General features: G+C 43.9%; 1 long non-coding RNA gene across 1 annotated transcript; it reads right to left on the minus strand.

Moving 5' to 3' along the window:
• Positions 1-18789: 18789 nt before the first annotated feature.
• LOC148376730 (uncharacterized) lies at positions 18790-21247 on the minus strand. The gene is made up of 3 exons (XR_015847152.1): positions 20807-21247; positions 20226-20408; positions 18790-19440 (listed from the first exon to the last, which is right to left on the minus strand). It is a non-coding gene; the product is annotated as an uncharacterized LOC148376730 (long non-coding RNA).
• Between the last annotated feature and the right edge of the window lie 264 nt (positions 21248-21511).

Genomic DNA, 21511 nt, shown 5'->3' on the forward strand with positions numbered 1-21511 from the left:
TACCCCCACCCCCAAAATAATAACAGCTGGTGATTAAAATTCCAACTGAAAACAATAGGATCGAATCCTTGAATCCTTATTATTTTTCAAGAATCATAGAATAATTGTCTTTTGGACAAGGTTGGGTAGGGTTACTTTAACTGGATTACTTTCAGTTACTTTTGGATTACTCCAATACCAAATATGCTCATAAAAGACAAAATAAACTACTAAATTTTGTGCAGGCTTGGGGGGTAACGGAATACATGGAACGGCAAAAATGATGTCGGCAAGCTGTTTGGATTTATTTTCATTTTGTTTCTGTCGCATTTTGTGTATATTTTGCCGGAGATCAAAGCCAGGAGAGAAAGCTTACCACGTGTTGTGAGTCATCATTTGATTCATATTAATTTCTTTTGTCTTTTATGAGCATATTTGGTATTGGAGTAATCAAAAAGTCATTTATAGTAATCCAGTTAAAGTAACCCTACCCAACCCTGGTCGCATTTTATGTTAGTTTTGGCGGAGATCAAAGAGATCAAAGCCAGGAGAGAAAGCTTACCACGTGTTGTGAGTCATCTTTTTATTCATATTTAGTTTCTTTTGTCTTTTATGAGTGAGCATATTTGGTATTGGAGTAATCAAAAAGTCATTTATAGTAATCCAGTTAAAGTAACCCTCCCCAACCCTGGTCGCATTTTATGTTAGTTTTGCCGGAGATCAAAGAGATCAAAGCCAGGAGAGAAAGCTTACCACGTGTTGTGAGTCATCTTTTTATTCATATTTAGTTTCTTTTGTCTTTTATGAGCATATTTGGTATTGGAGTAATCAAAAAGTCATTTATAGTAATCCAGTTAAAGTAACCCTCCCCAACCCTGGTCGCATTTTATGTTAGTTTTGCCGGAGATCAAAGAGATCAAAGCAAGGAGAGAAAGCTTACCACGTGTTGGGAGTCATAAATGTATTCATATTTAGTTTCTTTTGTCTTTTATTAGCATATTTAGTATTGGAGTAATCCAAAAGTAATTGAAAGTAATCCAGTTAAAGTAACCCTACCCAACCCTGGTCGCATTTTGTGTTAGTTTTGCCGGAGATCAAAGAGATCAAAGCCAGGAGAGAAAGCTTACCACGTGTTGTGAGTCATCATTTTATTCCATATTTAGTTTCTTTTGTCTTTGATTAGCATATTTGGTATTGGAGTCATCCAAAAGTAATTGAAAGTAATCCAGTTAAAGTAACCCTACCCAATCCTGGTTGCATTTTATGTTTGTTTTGCCGGATATCAAAGCCACGAGAGAAAGCTTACCACGTGTTGTGAGTCATCATTTTATTCCATATTTAGTTTCTTTTGTCTTTTATTAGCATATTTGGTATTGGAGTAATCAAAAAGTATTAAAAGGAATCAAGTTAAAGTAACCCTACCCAACCCTGGTCGCATTTGATGTTAGTTTTGCCGGAGATCAAAGCCAGGAGATAAAGCTTACCACGTGTTGTGAGTCATCATTTTATTCATATTGAGTTTCTTTCGTCTTTTATTAGCATATTTGGTAAGTAATCCAAAAGTAATTAAAAGGAATCCAGTTAAAGTAACCCTACCCAACCCTGCTCTTGGATGAATCCACCTCGCTGTTTTAAAGCCAGCGTGACAGCGAACGCGTCTGTTGGGCAGACCTCCAAAGTCCCCGATTGGAGGTGTCATATGGAATCATTTCATTACGCTGTGTGAGAGTATTAAACTTGACGTTCTGTAGCAAGGCAGTAATTTGGCATCCAAAGCGTTTAGGAAGATTGGCTGTCTGGTCCTATCCACCGCCAGTTTTTTTCCCGTTTCTGTTTTTTGCACGTTTTATTCTTTCACGCAGTTTGAATCTCATTACCGGGGCCCGAATGGAGAGCACCTTTGAACAATGTTCCCTGTCATTTTCCTTACGGGTCCGAGCGTTGACACAAAGTCGGTGAGCAACGCTTGAAACAACAGTGAGCAACCGTAATCCCAAGTGTGGCAAGATAAGTCATTATCAAACATGTCCAAATTTGACATTTTGCAGAGTTTCCGGCAATGCTAAATGATTTTTCTCTTTTGAATGAATTGACTCATGTACGATGGCCTACAAACGTCGTTTGTTCTTACAATTCTTTCCAAAGATATCCATTTCTTTTTATTTCCTGATATATTTTGTCGCATAATATTAAAATTTTGGGGGGATTATTTAGTCGGTTGCAAGATACAGAACTGTACTTAATCACATTTTTTTGTGGAGGTACAATGTTGGCGACAAGATTCACTTGATATAATTGGAAATTGTTGGAAGGCAACACAATCTTTTTCTTCTTTTTTCTGTGTTTTTTTTCTACTTTTTTTTAAACTCCTTTAAAAAAAATCTCATTGTGTTTATTTTTTCTGAGCTGTTACCTTTTTCTTTTTGTTCTCTATTTACTTTTTTCCTACATTTCTTTCTTTTCTTTTTTTCTGGCTTTTTTTCTAAATATTTCCTTCTTTTTTCTCTTCCTTTTGTTTCTTTTTTTCTCAGCTTTTCCCTACTTTTTCATTTTGGTATTTTTTTCTTTTTTGTTCTATTCCCCCCTTCCTTTAAGTCATTTTGTGCATCACTTTACATAATATTTGGTCATGTTGGGATGAAAGAAGCAAAAACAACCCGAAGAGCCGTTTAGGACCCGAAAGAGCCGGTTCCTTTTAGTGAGCCGAGCCGAAGAAGCCGGTTCCCGACAAACTCTACTAACTTTACTCAACTTCGTTTTCCTTCGACTCGACTTCAAAATACCGCATTTAGGACACAACATCAGGGGAACCCGTGTATTTTGACCTTCATGCACTGTAACTTTGACTTAAGTCGCTTCTTAATTACTAATTTTGAGCCCTCATTTTTGTGCGCTGGCTAAATTTTCTTGTGCGCAGCTTAGAGGGAACACTGCTCTCGAACCTGCAGATTTCTTCTTGGCTCTTGGAATCACTAGAAGATATGAATGACCAATATTTTGTGTTGACAATATTTGTGTATTGTTTGTTATTGCAACATCTGTTGGAGCTTGGACATCATGGAAGGCGGATTACCTTATGTGCGGTTTCTTCATTTTCCTCATGTTAAGGTTTTGAGTTTTTCCTTGCCCTCATGTCGGTTTTAGATCAGGGGAGGGTGTAATAATAGTCCACAGGTGTCAAACAGGCGCCCCGCGGGCCAGATCAGGCCCACTAAGGGATTGAATCCGGCCCGCGAGACAACACTCAGAGAAGTGCAAGAGAAAAACAAGCTGCAGGTTGAAATATGTCAACTTGATGTTGCCAAAGACAGGTGCCACAAAGACATTGTACTTGTATTTATTTCTCTCTCTCCCTCTCTTTCTCTCTCTCTCTCTCTCTCCCTCTTTTCCACCCCTTTTCTCCCATTCTCTGTCTCTTTCACTCTCTGTGTTTCTCTTTTTCTCCTTTGTTGCTCTTTGTCCCTTTCTCTCTCTGTGTCTTTTTAACTTCTTTTGCTCTAACTTCCTTTTATCCTTTTCTCTCTTTTCTCTTTCTCTCTTCCTACCCTTCGCGCTTTCTTCTCTCTTTTCTCTCCCTCTGTCTTTCTATTTCTCTTTGGATTTCTTTTTTCCTCTCCTTTTCTTTTCCCCTTCTCTTATGATTTTTTATCTTTTGTTTCTCACGCTCTCTCCCTCTCTCTCTTTTTCTTTCTTTGTCCCACCCTCTCTCCTTTTCCTCCCTCTTTCTCTTATTTCTTTATCTATCTTTTTCTTTCTCTTTAATCTACTAGTCCGGCCCCCGACAGAATGTTCGTTCTATCGTGTGGCCCCCGAGTTAAAATGATTTTGACACCCCTGTAATAGTCTGTGGTTTGCAAGTCTGCGCAGTCCTTTGAGACTCCTTGTGATCCTTCACAGACCAGGAACGGAGACGGGACCCAATAGCGTTCGTTTTACTCAGTTTTTATTAAAAAAGAGAACAGTGCTTGCATCCACGATCCGATGATCGTCGGCCACGGGTAGCAGATAGCAGGAACGCGGAAGTGGCACTTATGTGTCGTTGGCAGCGAGAAAAACAGGTCGATGGCCAGGGTGGAGGAGCAAAACAGAAACAGGTCCAGAAAAGAGGTCGGCAACAGGTATCAGGCAGAAAACAGGGCAGAAACAGGTTGATGGCCGGGACGGAGGAGCAAAACAGAAATAGGTCCAGAAAAGAGGTCGGCAACAGGTATCAGGCAAGAAACAGGGTAGGATCGTGTCGGAGAGTACAAATGCTTGCCTAGCTGAGAGCATAGGTTCGCAGACGGTCTGACGGGTTTTTTTTGGAAGACGGGAGTTTAAAAGGAGTCCAACAGCCAATCAGGTCTCGTGGCTGTTGGCGCCAACGGGGCAGCCACAGTTGCCCCGAATCAGTAATCATGACAAAACATGACTTGACATGACATTCTTGTCTGCCATCTTGCCACTAAGGGTACCCCCAAAAGCCAAAAACCTTTGAGAGCCTGGGCAAAAAAAAAAAGCAAAAAAAATTGTGCGATTTGGTCACCTTGAGTCTCGTAATTTGTATTTATCCTTGTGCTATGTAGTACTCGTTTTTTGTTGCACACCGCAATACAGTGACATCTAGTGGTCAAATATTACACAGTGGCTCTTTGTGTCATGAACCGGAACCGGATCAGGACCCAAATGCGTGACGTTTCTCACACAAGCCTTTTATTTTACGGGAAATGGGGAGTCATGCACATTAGGCAGGAGTCTGGCGTGGAATGACAGGAAGCCAGAGACCGATGAGATCGATACCAATTGCCCGAGATGCCAGATATCAGACAGCTGGGGTCGATACCGGACAGGACGAGACAGACAGGATGGATATCAAAACAGGATATCGAAATTAAACAGGACAAACTAGACGGGAACGAAAACTGGAGATAACAAAAAACAGGACAAAAATAGACGGGAGGCAGAAACAGAGGGCAGAGGTTCGTTGACGGACTGACAAAGGGAGAGTGAAAGCACTGAGTATAATTAGAAGAGAAGCCAATCTGTCAACGAGCCGCAGCTGGCGCCACACGGGCGGGGCCAATTGGGCGCCATGGCAACCGTGACACTTTGATAAAAGCTGCCTCTTCACCTCATCACATTTGATAATAACTTATTATTCGAATCCTATAAACAGTAACAAGATCACCCAAAATCATGAGTTATATTGAGCTTTTTGTGTTTTTTTTGAAACCACAAAAAGGTTTTCCATCGTAATCCAATTTCTGATTCAAAGATCACGCTTAAACCAGGGATTTAATTGTATTTCTCCTCTTTTGTGTTTGACTGGAAAGCTGTCAAGGTTAATCCATTCTCGCCCAGCGTGATCTTGGATGGGCTCCAGTTACCTGGGGGAGCCTGCAGAAGGAAAACGGTAAAAAAAAAAATAGATGGTGGGAGGTAGAATATTTGTTTATCTATCATAATGCATTCAGTGTTTGAAGTGTGTCCTTACTGATGTTTGTCTTTAATCCAAACAATTAATCACATCCTCATTTTGTCTCCGTGGGATTAAACATAAGATTATGCGCCGGATCTTTTGTCAGAGCCTATAAACTGACTTTCAAATCCATTCTAAGTCGTCGGAGATAGCGCGAGAGGAATTTAAAAGAGAGGATTACGGAATTAAATAGCCTAAACAAAACCGTGTTGATGTTTTATACCAGGGGTGTCAAACTCATTTTAACTCGGGGGCCACACGATAGAACAAACATTCTGTCGGGGGCCGGACTAGTAAAGAAAGAAAAAGAGAGATAAAAAAATAAGAGAAAGAGGGAGCGAATAGGAAAGAGGACGGGACAAAGAAAGAAAAAGAGAGAGAGGCAGAGAGCGTGAGAAACAAAAGAGAAAAAGTTGTGAGAGAGGGGGAAAAGAAAGGGAGAGGAAGAAAGAAATCCAAAGAGAAATGGAAAGACAGAAGGGGAGAAAAGAGAAAAGCGAGCACAAAGGGTATGAAGAGAGAAAGAGAAAAGAGAGAAAAGGAAAAAAGGAAGTTGGAGCAAAAGAGGTTAAAAGACACAGAGAGAGAAAGAGAAAAATAGCAAAGGAAGAGAAAAAGAGAGACAGAGAGTGAAAGGGACAGAGACAGAGTGGGAGAAAAGGGGTGGAAAAGAAATAAAGAGAGAGAGAGAGAGAGAGTGAGAGAGTGAGAAATAAATACAAGTACAGTGTCTTTGTTCGAGGCACCTGGCTTTGGCAACATCAAGTTGACATATTTCAACCTGCAGCTTGTTTTTCTCTTGCGCTTCTCTGAGTGTTGTCTCGCGGGCCGGATTCAATCCCTTAGCGGGCCTGATCTGGCCCACGGGCCGCCTGTTTGACACCTGTGTTTTATACATTCCTCTGCCGATTGCAAATTTCCTCGCACAAACTCTTAGTCCGCAGATCCAAATCCTAAATCTTGAGATTGTAATCTGCTGGTTTTCCCGACAACCCTCTCTGTCTGTTATGTAAATCTAATTCACTTTGTGGTATGTTTTCTAAAGGCAAACTCAGGCAGACACTCAGCTGAGTAACCAAATTATTAGGGAGCAAAGGGAAATAACAAAAGGCGCTCCGGACATGCGATAATGGCAAAAAAAAACACAGTCTGGACAAAACTGTCATGGTTGCCCATTGCCCTCACTTGGCCCCACCCGTTTGGCGCCAGGTGCGGCTTGTTGCCTCCTATTTAAGCTCAGTGCTCTCACTCACCCCTTGTCAGTCCGTCAACAAACCTCTGCACCCGCAACACGTGTGTTTTGACTCTGTTCGATATCCTGCATGTGAATCATGTCCGGTATCGATCCCGTCTGTCTCGTCCTGTCTGGTATCTGACTTCAGCCTCCAGTATCGGGTATCAATCCTGTCTGTCCCGTCCTGTCTGGTATCGACCCCGTCTGTCCGGTATCGATCCCATCTGTCCGGTATCTGCTTGTGTATCTAGTATCGATCATGGCTGTCCCGTCCTGTCCGGGATCGACCCCGTCTGAACGTTATCTGCTTGTGTGTCTGGTATCGATTCTGTCTGTCCTGTCCTGTTCGGTATCGACCCCATCTGTCCCGTATCTGCTTGTGTATCGGGTATCGATTCTGTCTGTCCCGTCCTGTCCGGGATCAACCCCGTCCGCCCATTATCTGCTCGTGTATCTGGTATCAATCCTGTCTGTCCCGTCCTGTCCGGGATCGACCCCGTCTGTCCGTCATCTGCTCGTGTATCTAGTATCAATCCTGTCTGTCCCTTCCTGTTCGGTATCGACCCCATCTGTCCGTTATCTGCTTGTGTATCGGGTATCGATTCTGTCTGTCCCGTCCTGTCCGGGATCAACCCCGTCCGCCTATTATCTGCTCGTGTATCTGGTATCAATCCTGTCTGTCCCGTCCTGTCCGGGATCGACCCCGTCTGTCCGTTATCTGCTCGTGTATCTAGTATCAATCCTGTCTGTCCCTTCCTGTTCAGTATCGACCCCATCTGTCCGGTATCTGCTTGTGTATCGGGTATCGATTCTGTCTGTCCCGTCCTGTCCGGGATCAACCCTGTCCGCCCATTATCTGCTCGTGTATCTGGTATCGATCCTGTCTGTCCCGTCCTGTCCGGGATCGACCCCGTCTGTCCGTTATCTGCTCGTGTATCTAGTATCAATCCTGTCTGTCCCTTCCTGTTCAGTATCGACCCCATCTGTCCGGTATCTGCTTGTGTATCGGGTATTGATTCTGTCTGTCCCGTCCTGTCCGGGATCAACCCCGTCTGCCCATTATCTGCTCGTGTATCTGGTATCACTCCTGTCTGTCCCGTCCTGTTCGGTATCGACCCCATCTGTCCGTTATCTGCTTGTGTATCGGGTATTGATTCTGTCTGTCCTGTCCTGTCCGGGATCAACCCCGTCCGCCCATTATCTGCTCGTGTATCTGGTATCAATCCTGTCTGTCCCGTCCTATCCGGTATCGACCCCGTCAGTCCGGTATCTGCTCGTGTATCTGGTATCGATCTCATCGGCCTTTGGCCTCCTGTTTTTCCACGCCGGACTTCTGTCTTACTTCTTCCACCCAGCGATTGCCAAATCACTGGCGTTTGTGTTCACGCGCATGACTGCCCCATTCCCGTCAAATAAAGCTTGTGTGAAAACGTTACGTACCTGGGTCCTCTTCCTGTTCTGGTTCTGACAAAAACTCACAGCTGGTAAGGAACAGGAGGTCCGAAGCCGGAGTAGGACGAGGATCAAGGAGTCGGTAACCATGTGCAGGCAGGAACATAAATAAATGGAAAGCAAATGATAATTTTAAACTAAAGGAGACACTCAAAATAAGTAGATAAGACACCAAGGTTACAAAAGGAGATCCGTACTGAAGGCTGTGGAAATCAAAGATCAGCAACATGATTGGCCCATAGCAACAACAATGTAATAGTAAAAACAAGTAACAGCAGTGCCCAATAATAGTCAAACTAACCAACTGGCATCCTATAAAATCTCCTCTGCATGTCACCACGCCAGGAACGGAGACAGGACCCAGTAGCGTTCGTTTCCTCAGTTTTATTGATAAGACGGAGAGAAGGGCTTGCTTCCACGATCCGAAGATCGACAGGCACGGGTTGCGGGAAACGCGGAAGTGTCGAGCGAGGATGGTCGAAGATTGGCAGGAAATACAAGTCGTTAGCCGGGACGGGAGAGCAAGGGCGGTGTCAAGTTCGGAAACAAGGTCGGCAACGGGTGTCAGGCAGGTAGCGGGGTAAATGTTAGGTTAACCCCAACACTTGTAATAAAAACCTGCACTCAAAGAAGACACAGAGACGTGAGTATGACTAACTTGCAAGGAGAATGACCATAGACAGCCTGTTACAGTCTACTAGACACTCTGAAAAAGTCTATTTCGTCCATGCCTTTTTATTGTATTAGGAACGCCCTAATTTACATGTTTCTTCTGCTAAAAGGGAGGGGAAGTGACAAAAAAACAGTTTGAGATCTGTTCTCACAACAACATCTTATCGTGTCAACACCTGTTTAAACTTACAACAACATGTTATCGTATCAACAATATTACTACTATTGAACTAGGCGAGGATGGCACACTAAGCAAGAATAGAACACAGTATGCAACTGTAGAATAACTTATTTACAGTTTAAATCCATCAGTAAAACAGGTCGGATATCGGGAAGGCAGAACGGGGCAGAGTCAGGTCCGGAAACAGGTTGGCAACGGGTATTAAGAAGAGAAAAACAGGGCAGGAACAGAGTCTGAATGAAGGGAGCTTGCCGAGCTGGGAGCAACGGTTTGCACGACGATCTGACAGGGATTTCTTGAAAGCCGGGGGTTTAAAAAGAGTCTGTTTGTCGTGTCCAGCATGGTCGCCGTGGCGACCGGCTGGCCCCGTCCCCTGGGCACCGGCTGTAGTAAATCAGCTAATTTGCCTGTGTGCTACTTAAGGGTGGGTTGTGGGTATTGCGGGTGCTGGTTCATTGCATTTTCTGTCTACATTTTCTGTTCTGTTTTGCTCTGTCCTGTTCTGTTTGAGTCGGAAGAAACCTGTGTTTGCACGTTTTGAGTTAAAACCTGTTTTGTGAGTATTCCCTGGTCTTAGTTCCTGTTTGCTTGTAAGCCTGTTTTTGTTTTGTTTGTCCCTGAGAGTTGGACGACTTTTATTTTGCTAATTAAAAGTATTAATTTTCTCCCTTCCTGGCTCCTGCCTCCGTTCTGGTCCGGTCTCCTCCTGACACCATTAGCCAATCAGCTCTCAGGGCTGTTGGCGCCAATTGAGCAGTCACAGGTGCTCTGAATCGGCAATCATTATTGTGATCTGTAATAAAGTTTCTGTATAAGTGGTAAAGGTGTCCATATTGTCAGTCCAGGATGCCATTGTATCAATTCAGGCAAATCTGTCCAGCTCCCGCATTTCTCGGACCCAAAGTATTTTCGCTTCTTCTGGAATGCCGTTTAACTTTATGTATACTCTACAGTTTCATCATGACACTGCAGGTGTTGAATCTGCCACGAGCGGCTGCCTTTTCCAGCAGCTGCCCTATTGTTTTATTGTCTGCTCCTATCTTCGGTGTTTTTTCTTCCCGTTTTGACAACTACACTATGGATTACTTCTATCCTATGGACATGGGTTTTAGCGCACAAAAATGCGTCTAATCAAGGAATCAACTCCTTGCCCTGAAGAATTCTCGTGCCGGCGTGATGAAGGGGCCTATCGTGGAAGAAGAGCCGGAGCTAGCTAAGCGGCTAGCGGCGTTATAAGTCTTCGGTACCATCCGTAATCATGGTAATGCAAACTCACGACCAAATAAGATCATCGAGTGCTGGTGGAAAACATCGAAGCGCACAGGGAGCGCAGTTGCTGTGTTTTGCGGAAACGTGGCTCACGTTTAGCATTCCGGACGCTAACGTGTAGCCACCCGGAGCTACCCGGAGCTATCCGGCTTCAACGCCGCTAAACAGAGACACGAAAGCGAGGCTCGCGTTTAGCATTCTGGACGCTAACGTGTAGCCACCCGGAGCCGCTAAACAGAGACACGAAAGCCGGGGGGAATCGGAGATGAGGCGGACTTGCTAACACGAGGTGGTGTATCCCTGGATTTTCACAAAGAAAAGATTTCCATCTGCCGCAGGGATGTCGAACTTTTGGACTAGCGTGACGTCATCCGCTCCGCTACAAGCACCCCTAGGGCATCATGTTAATCTGTTAATAAACAACGGGGTAGACTGCTGGAAGTGTGAATTTCCCTACGGGGATGAATAAAGTATCTATCTTTCTATCTATCTATTAAAAAAAACTGAACAAACCTATTAACAGCTTCTGCTGTCAGCACAGTCGTTATACTGGGTGCTTTCATGAGGGTGAGGTGTGGGATGAGAGGCAGGTGCAGAGAACCTCCAGTCCATCTGCCTGCCGCCGTCCTATGGAGGAAGACGGGCTGGATTTTCACACTTTGTGTGCAAAAGAACTGAACGACAAAAGACTCGTTGGAATAATAAAGACTTCAAACTCAAGATCGGAGATCCAGAACAAAGAAGTTGACAGGGGTCCCCGAGTGGAGATATTGTCCACCTGGAGACAATAACTTCTCCAGCTTTCCGGGGGAGGAAACAGTTCACTGATAATCTCAATCGTTTCCTGATTCATTCTTTGGCGGTTTTAAAGCCAACATACCAAACATTCTGCAGATTCTGCACCGTATATTCGATGTATTGGTAGGTAACGCACAGTAAGACCGAGCATTCCGGTCTGGATGTTCTTGTCTGGTGTGTACGGCTGTCAGCAGTGGAAAATGTACCATGGCTGAGGAGCCCAACATCTTCATTCAGCCACTGTCGCAATAATCTGCCACACTCGTCATTTTGGCACTGGAAAATTTCACTCGGATTATGCTTGTGAGGGTAGAGAGAGAGAGAGAGAGAGAGAGAGAGAGAGAGAGAGAGAAAGAGAGAGAGATGGTCATGGTTATCAGTTTGTTTTCCTTCCAGTTTTGTATAGGACACAGGTGTCAAACAGGCGGCCCGCGGGCCAGATCAGGCCCGCTTAAGGGATTGAATCCGGCCCGCGAGACAACACTCAGAGAAGCACAAGAGAAAAACAAGCTGCAGGTCGAAATATGTCAACTTGATGTTGCCAGGTTCCTCTCACAAAGATACTGTACTTGTATTCATTTCTCTCTCTCTCTCTCTCTCTCTCTCTCTCTCTCTCTCTCTCTCTCTTTTCCACCCCCTTTCTCCCACTCTGTCTCTTTGTGTCTCTCTTTTTCTCTTCCTTTGTCTTCTTTGTCTCTTTCTCTCTGTGTCTTTTTAACTTCTTTTGCTCCAACTTCCTTTGATCCTTTTCTCTCTCTCTCTTCATACCCTTCGCGCTTTCATTTCGCTTTTCTCTCCCTCTGTCTTTCTATTTCTCTTTGGATTTCTTTTTTCCTCTCCTTTCTTTCCCCCTCTTTAGCGACTTCAGTTTTTATCTCTTTTGTTTCTCTCACTCTCTCTCTCTCTCTTTCTCTCTCTCTCTACCCTGACCCACTCAAACAAGCCTTTTGTTTTACGGGAAATGGGGAGTCATGCACGTTAGGCAGCAGTCTGGCGTGAAATGATAGGAAGCCAGAGACTGATAAGATCGATACCAATTGCCCGAGTAGATATCAGACAGATGGGGTTGATACCGGACGGGCAGCATTGATATTGAAACAGGATATCGAAATTAAACAGGACAAAAATAGACCTACCCACTACCTAATTTATTACCTACCAGATTATCTACCTACCAACCTACCTATCTACATAATAAAGACGAAAGACTATTCCTGTCACGGTTGCCGTGGCGCCCAATCGGCCCCGCCCGTGTGGCGCCAACTGCGGCCCGTTGACAGATTGGCTTCCCCGCTATTTAAACCCAGTCCTTTCACTCTCCTGTTGTCGGTCCGTCCGCGAAACTCACGGCTCACCTTCACACTTTACACCAACCATATTGAATGGATGCGTGAGATATTAAACAATAAAAGATCTTAAACGCTTCAGAGGGTCATCAACACAGCCCAGAGAATCGTTGGTTGCTCTCTACCCAGTCTGGAGCATTGCATGCTCTCGCTACTTCAGCAGAGCAGAAAACATCATCAAGGACTTTTCTCACCCCTGCTGACTTTTGGCAGATGCTACAGGTCACACAGAACAAAAACAGACTCAGAAACAGTCTCTTCACCAGAGCCATTACCACCCTTAACACACACCGCACCAAAAACTGAAACTCTTGCAAACACACTACCTCATACAGATGTAAAATTGTATTCATGCCTATGCTCACTTTGCACAATGTTGACTATTTTTTTTTACTTTTTTGATAATAAACCTCATTCATGTCGAGCAACTCAGTATCTCACAACAAAATGTTAATCAACAATATATATGATATAAGGAAACACATGTACATTATAACATGTTAAACTACCGTATTTTCCGCACTATAGGGCGCACCAGGTTATAGGGCGCACCCCGAAAAAATAGTTTTTGGTCCTATTTTTGACATATATAAGACGCACCAGATTATAAGGCGCCACAATGGGAACATGGAAAAAACAGTCAGATGATTCAGTCCAACTGGTTACCCCCTTAACATTCCCAAAGCTTGCAAAGAAGCAAATGCGTGTCGTAGACACGTGCGGATGCGGTGTCCGTACGATGTCACTCAAATGCATCGTTCCAAATATCATTCGGAAGGTAAAAGTCTTGGGATTCAAGAAATGCCAACTATTCCTTAGTTTCTATTTTCTTTTTCGCCCGCAACTTTACTGTGCATATGACAATTAACACTTGGAATTGAGATTAATATAAAAAAGACCCATCACAGAAACATCAAAATCACTCTGAAACATGATACTGGGAAAATATATAGCTGGAGTAGCTCACCGAAGTCGTTGCATTCAATAATAATGTGCAACCATGGTCCTCTTATATCCGTGAGTGTAGTAAATCCAGGAGAATAAAATATTTACAAATACAGAGTAGTAAAAAATGCTTTCTTTATGCCGTCAACCACGTGCTATACACATTCATCTTTTTCGGCCAATTGCAGGCTTTGTTTTGCCGCTTCAGCCAATGCCAGCCTGTAAATGATAAAAAGGATCCGCCCCCTTTACCTCCGAATAACTTTAGCCAATAGTGATCGATTCAACTGATGATTGACACATCTTTTTTGGCCAATTGCAGGGTTTGTTTTGCCCCTTTAGCCAATCCGAGCCTGTAAATGATAAAAAGGATCCGCCCCCTTTACCTCCGAATAACTTTAGCCAATAGTGATCGATTCAACTGATGATTGACACATCTTTTTCGGCAAATTGCAGGGTTTGTTTTGCCCCTTTAGCCAATCCGAGCCTGTAAATGATAAAAAGGATCCGCCCCCTTTACCTACGAAAAACTTTAGCCAATAGTGATCGATTCCAATGATGATTGACATATTGGTTAGCCAATGAAACGCCGGTATATAAATCCCATCATACACTGCGGACTACTTCGCGTTCGGGGGAAAATCTAGTCGGCGGCTGCTTGCTTTAGTTGCAAGACTTTGCGACTTAATATTGATCCCTATATAAGGCGCACTGTATTATAAGGCGCATGGTCAGCTTTTGAAAAAAATAAAGGCTTTTAGGTGCGCCTTATAGTGCGGAAAATACAGTAAATAAATAAACATTTTTTTTGTATTTTGTAAGGGAAAATACGACAGTTTGTAAGGGCATGGAGCCATGGACCTTGACAGGTATGCTCCACATGCATCCTTGAACGTCATTGTTTTTTAAATAACCACGGCGTCGCCCTCATTAATACACAGAATGGGTAAATATGGAATAATGAAATCCTCCAGGCTCATATCACCGGATAGCAGTTGTGTGAAGGGAAGCGAATCGATGTTTACCGAGCCTTACAAATGGCAAACAAGCGTGTCAGAGATGTGTGTGCGTTTGTGTAGACAGCAGCTGCTACGCGCTAGGTGTCTCTCAGGACTTAGCGGGCCTCCGACTATCTGTTGTGCTGCTGCACTTGCACGAGCGTGTCTGTTTGCTCGGGGAGGCGTACGAAGGGCACTTCAATGAGACGGTTTAAAAAAATGCATCCTCTAAATTTTAGAGGTGGGCAAACCACGGCCCGGGGGCCACTTGCAGCCCCCCGAGGGTTTGTCACCCGGCCCACCAAACAAAAATGGTATTACAGTGGAACCTTGGTTTTCAAACGCCTCTCAGTTCGAACAAATCGGTGTGAGTGCGTACGCTAGAGTGCGATGCTGAGCGGCGTACGGGTGTAAATCGTGTAGATGGCCCCGACCCCTCGTGACCAACTGTTATCACGTGCACACTTGCCTCTTTTTGCTTTCGCTTTTAATATCGGTGAACGGAGTGTTTTAGCCCCTAACTATGCCTCTGAAGGTCGGTGCAAGCAGGACAGGTGAAAAAAGAAAAGTTGTTCGTCCAACTATTGCCTTTAAGAAAGAAATAATAGCTAAATATGAAAGAGGTGTGCGAGTTCCCGATCTTGCTAAGGGAATACAGCATGCGCCTTCTGCTGACCACCACAAAGGTAAGAAATCCTATTCATAATTATTTTCCTTATCTTTTTTTTTTTTTTACACGTTCATGTTAGCGTCAGTCATCTTTCGTACGGAAGATTACGATAACGCGAACGTACGATTAGCCTAGGTTAGCTTTATGATTCTAAGTAAACATTCAGGGTGTTGGAACTGAGCCCAAAATTCAGGGTGTTGGAACGGAGCCCCCTTTCCAATGAAGCGCTAGCCACTTGTGGTGCTAAATGACTTGTAAACGACCTGATTTTTTTATTTTTAGACGTTCATGTTAGCGCGAACGTACGATTAGCCTGGGTTAGCTTCATGTTTAGTTAAACATTCAAGGTAAACATTCAGGGTGTTGGAACGGATTAAAACGATTTACATTATTTTTAATGGGAAAATCGATTTCGGTGATTGAACAAATCGGTTCTCGAACAGGGTTCTGGAACGGATTATGGTCCAGAACCGAGGTTCCACTGTACTGTAGTATTTCTGGAGTGGTATTTCACTTGTAGGGGACAAAGTTGGCACCAAAAATTATTATTCTTGGAGCCTGAAAGCAGATTTGAGAAGGAAATTCAATGTGTTTGAGGAGTATGTTAGGAGTGACAAGATTGGATTGATTGAGAAATGAAATTGTGAGAGTCAGAACTGAAGTAGTAGTGGAACTGCACAAGCGTATGGATAAGAGAGTACTCGGTTGGTTTGGACACACGGAGAGGATGGATGAGGAGCGAATGTTGAAGAGGATCTACAGAGCAGAAATAAATGGAAGGAAACCAAGAGGAAGGCCGCGATTGACGTGGATGAATGGTGTTATGAGTGCACTGCAGGAAAGAGGTCTAAAACTAGTGGAAGCTTGAGCTCTTGTTGGTGATTAGGAATGAGTGGAGAGGTGTTGTAAAAGGATAGTGGGATGTATATACGTGTTCTGAAGAATGGGCAGGGCACTTGTATGCTACGGCAGGGGTAAACCAGTGAAAGCTGTCGGGCCCTGCTGTTGAACAGAAGAGTGTGATGTGTCACCCTGACCCGAGTGACATGGCCGCTTTCTAGTGTCCTATTTCATCTGGAGGGACGAAAGCATGACCGACTTAGGTGCCGAGTTGCCTAACTGGTTTGGGTGTTTGGGCATTTGGGTTGGCCATGGTCCAAATACATTTGTGTGTGTTTTCTGCTACTTTTTTTGTTTGTCATGCTGTCGGTCACCCTTCTTGAGGGATATGACCAGGGTAGATAAATATGTATGATGACACTTCTGTTTGATCTTATTCTATCCTGTTGTCATTTATTGTTTTTATGGTATTTCATTGTTTGTATATTCTGTTTGGTTTTCACTTATTGCTTCTCTTTTCTACTGTTAAGCACTTTGGTACACACAAGATTGTTGTAAAGGGCTGTAAAAATGAAGTACAGTTACTTTTACTTACCGTATATTCCGGACTATAAGCCGCTACTTTTTCCCCAAACTTTCAACCCTGCGGCTTATTCAGTGATGCGGCCAATTTATGTAGTTTTTCTAACGGCCGCCAGCGGCGCTCGAGTACAAAAGGTAAGATTTAGACCGGTGGAATATATGCGCCGAGGAAGACTGCAACTTCTTGGCTTGACTAGCGGTGAGAAATCTTTCACTGAAACTGGCCGCATCCGAAAGACAACTTTTTCGCAAGTCTGCCAGTGGATCCTGACAGCGTGGGGCAGCATAAAAAAATCCACAATCACCAACAGGTTCCGAAAAGCCGTGACGGAGAGGAGGGCACACCAGCGACAGTGACAGCGCGAGTGAGGTTGCGAGAGCATGGGACGACATCTATACGACACTGTTTCTTTCCGACACTGAGAAGACGACTTTGATGGCTTCAGTTGTAAGGAGGAAGATGAGGACGGTTTACCGTGATTTTTACAAGTACGGTATGTTTTTTCAACAGATCCGTTTACCGTGTTGCGAGCGTGTTGCTAGCGTGTTGCTACCTGTCACAGGGACCGTTTGGGATGAAAGTTATCGAGCAGTCCGATAAAGAAGGAAACAGAGCTACTGCACGCAAGGTAAAATACCTTGCGAGCGTGTTGCTAGCGTGTTCTTGATTACGTGAGCGTGGAATGTCGTCTATATGACAAAGTCTCTTACCCATACTGGGGAAGTGAACTATGATGACGTCAATTATAAGGAGGTAGATGAGGACGGTTTACCGTGGTTTCTGCAAGAATGGATTGTTTTTTTTAACAGTGTTGCGAGCGTGTTTCTAGTAGCGTTTTGCTACCCTTCACAGGTACAGCTTTGAAAACTCTCTCGGTGTACCGTCTTTCTTTGTAAATATGTGTAACCATGTATAATATGTATTTGCAACTGTATATTTTTGTAATGTATTTATTTGTATTTATTTTGGACACTTATTCTGATATGTTTTGGACGGGCGAATTAAAAAGAAGAGGCGTAACAAACGCGGGCTGACGGGAAGTGGGGACCGGTGAAGATCTGTTTGTGGACATGGCGGACAATAGTGGATATATATATTTCCCACCCTTACCTTTGGAAATATACACTTTTTTTCCTTGGATTAATTTCAACGGGACCCGGACTCTGCAGGTCTGCATCAAACCTTAATTACCGATATCATTATCCGTTCATTTTGCCGGCTGTGATTTTTGGACTGTGTACTATAATGAAGGATATTTATTTACAATCGCGGGACTTAAAGTTGGGTTTGGGTTAATTTTGTATTTGTGTTACAGTTTTTTAATGTGATAGATAGATAGATAGATAAAATACACATTGCAATAAAAGTACGGTAATATGCAATGTAGGGGGTGTGGTTTAATGTGGGCCTTTACTCCGCCGGGCCCACATTAAACCACACAGATGTGGGCGCATGCGGCTTGTATACAGGTGCGGCTTGTGTAAGTACAAAATCGGTTTTCCTCTTAAAATGTGGTGGGTGCGGCTTATAATCAGGTGCGCTCTATAGTCCGGAATTTATGGTGCTTTTGAAATTTGCTTAAGGAAAAATATGATTTACTGTGGTAAGGTATACGCTTAAAGACCTTAAATACCCACGAGGCTCTCACTTACAAAACTATTGGTTTAAATGTTGGCCGCTGCCATTTGCTGATCTCAAGGTCAGCTAGTATTAGCGATAGCCTATCGTTAGACTGAATGATGAGCTCAGACAAAGGTTCCTGCGGATCAATACACCTGGGAGGGAGCCTTTCACTGGTGGACCCGGAATCAATTTTGACCATCAGACTCTTTGCTTGATTGCATGTCAGGCAGGCTGTGGAACCCTGCTGAATAGGGGTCTGTGGTCACAGTTACTTAAGCATTTAATTCATCTCTAAGTTTGTTATTTTATTGTGTAAGGGTTAGATAGAAATTTAAGCTACAAGCCGAGGGTTGGACTGATTGAATGTTGAAAAACACAAATAGTCTAGTCTAGTGAACTTCGGTTCGTGGATCCCTTAACCGCATAGGTCGTCAGCACACCAATGAGGATGCAACTCTGGACAGCCTTCTCCACTGTTGACAGTCCCTAGCCTGTTCTTGGGTCGTGGCAAAGTTGGCACCAGTCCTTTCTTTGATGTTGTCAGCCTAGTTCTTTTTGGGTCTTCCTGTCCTCCAGACCCCTTGGATTGTGCCCTGGAGAATGATATTGGCCAGTCTTGATGATCTTGTGATGTGACCATACCACTGAAGTTTCCGTCCGCGCACAGTTGACAACAGTTTTTCGTAGGGTCTAATGTTCCCTCTGTTGGTGCTACGCACCATTTCGTTTGATTCATGGGCTAAGTAGCTGATTCCTAGAAGTTTCCTGTATCATTGCATCACCTGGATTTTCTTTTCCAGTTTTGCTGTGAGAGTCCATGTCTCGCAAGCGTAGAGGAAAATGTAAGTAACCAGCGCTTGCATGAGTCTGATCTTTGGTTACACTGCTATGTTCTTGTCCCTCCAGATGGGTTTAACTCTGGCAAGTGCGGCTGTGGTTTGTTCGCCCTATGCTGTCTCACTCGGATGCGGAGATTGTAATTCACGCGTTTGTTACCTCCCGTCTCGATGACTGTAATGCACTACTCTCCGGTCTCCCGAAGTCCAAAATCAAGAGCCTTCAGCTGGTGCAAAATGCTGCAGCAAGGCTTTTAACTAAGACAAGAAAGTTTGATCACATGACCCTGATTTTAGCTAACCTGCATTGGATCTATATTAGCTTAAGATGTGATTTTAAGGTTCTGTTGGTAGTATACAGAATGATGCGTGGACTTGCTCCCTCATATCTTTCATATTGAATTTCCCCCTATGTTCCAGTCCGGAGCCTTGGCTCTAAAAATACTGGTCTACTAGTGATCCCAAGAGTCAAGAAGAAATCCGCAGGTTCGAGAGCGTTCTCCATTCGGGCCCCGGTGCTGTGGAATGTTCTTCCCCCTGAGATACGATCTGCAACCTCAGTGGAAATGTTAAATCCAAGCATAAAACACACTTCTACTCGATAGCATATGAATAACCTATATTTTATGTTGACAAGATATGTATTATTTGCCCTCATGTGGGTTTTAGATCAGCGGATGGTGTCACAATAGTCTGTGGTTTGCAATAATCTGTGGTCTGTGCAGCCCTTTGAGACTCTTTGAGATCAAGGGCTATAGAAATAAAAATGACTTGACTTGAGCCTTGCATATCAAACTGATCGCTCTCATTTCTAATCAGTCACACAAAAGTAGCTCCCAGCTTCAAAACGAGAAGATCTTTCGCGTGATTATGAAGTCAAGTCAAATTCATTTATATTAATCACAGCACGGTGGCGCAGTGGTTAGCGCCTGTGCGGCACAGTTCTAAGGTCTTGGGAACCTCCTGTGTGGGTTCAAATCCAGCTACCAGACTTACTGTGCGGAGTTTGTATGTTCTCCCCGTGCTTAAGTGGGTTTCCTCCGGGCACTCCGGTTTCCTCCCACATTCCAAAAAACATGCATTTCAGGTTTTTTGGCCGGTCCAAATTGTCCCTAGGTGTGAATAAGCGAGCGAGTTGTCTGTTCCTGTGTACCCTGCGATTGGTTGGCAACCGGTTCAGGGTGTCCCCTGCCCACTGCCCGATGATGGCTGGGATGGGCTCCAGCACCCCCGCGACCCTACTGAGGATAAGCGGTGCAGCTAATGAGATGAGATGAGAGATGAGCCCTTAATCACAAAAATGTCTCAAAGGACTGCACAGGATTACAATGACACATTTACCTGATCTTAAACCAACATGCAGGGAAGGAACAACTCCAAGGAAGACGGCGAGAGCGATAAGAACGACATTTCTGGTGAAAGTCAGCCACGGTGAGCTAGGGAAGAAGCGAAAGGAGGGGTTGGAGGCTGGTGGGGCCTGCTGCCATGTCAGTTGAAGGGCTTTTTCTATCATCTGCAAGCATCCTGTAGAGAGAAAGCTGCTGACTACAGCAAGATCCTTTCAGTTGGCTCAAAGATGTCTCGATGGGTTTCCCGAGGACTGTCAGTTTGTTACAAAATGAAGAGCAGATAAAATCTGAAAGTTACCCGGTGTATAAACGGGTCATTAGATAGTGATTGAAAGCTAAGCGCACCACTCATGAGAATAACACTGTCAATGCAGTAAAGCTGCTGTCTCACACATTGTATTGAGTTTATATGATTTTGGCAGTGTTCTGGTTTGCCCGCGTCCCTGCGTCCTAGACGCATCATTTTTGCTGGGGACGCATAGTCTCAAATCAACGTGCGTCCCTGGGATGCAACGTTTTTGACACCAAATTGTCATTATTACCCGATTACATTTTTAAAAAAAAAAGATTTACCGCACTCCAAACTTTTCGTCAGGCAGATCCGCCATTGTTGTTTTGGTCTCGCGCCGATCTCGGCAAATGAGATCTCGTTGTTTCGAGATGACGTCTTTGTTTTGGTGGTCGTCGAGTGAAAGAGAAGTATACCTCCGAAAAAAGTTGGTGTTAAGGGCAAATCAACAAAAAATTGGTAATTTCTTCAGTGTTAGTAATAAGTCGAAACAACACAGAAAGTGGTAACAACGGCAATAATTCCGGCATGAAAAAACGGCGGAGAAATTCTTTAGAAGACCGCGAAGGCAAGGAAAACACGCGTTTTGAAGCGAACGATTCGACGAAAGAAAATAAACAAAAGAATACTCCGAGCAAGAAAAGGACTTTTCTGCCAAAATGGTCTCAATTATATTCCTGGTTACGCCATGAGGAAGATGATAATGGATTGGACCTTGAGAAGGCATTACAACTATGGCGGGACAGCAAACCACGAAGAATATATGAACTGAAACATTTGATGTGATAACTGCTGTGTATTACCAATTAACTGTGATGATTAAAACTGCATGAATATATAGATTTATATGATATATTTGTCGCCGATTTACAATGTCACCCTCCATAACACTAAATTTTGGGGACCCATAGCTCTCTGTTGGGACCCATAGATTTTCGAGCATGCGAGTCCCCGGGACCCATCACTTTTCACAGCTCAAATGAACGCTG

Source organism: Urocampus carinirostris, chromosome 1, assembly GCF_059441175.1.
Source record: "Urocampus carinirostris isolate Australia breed hairy pipefish chromosome 1, RoL_Ucar_1.0, whole genome shotgun sequence".
NCBI classification, from domain to species: Eukaryota; Metazoa; Chordata; class Actinopteri; order Syngnathiformes; family Syngnathidae; genus Urocampus; species Urocampus carinirostris.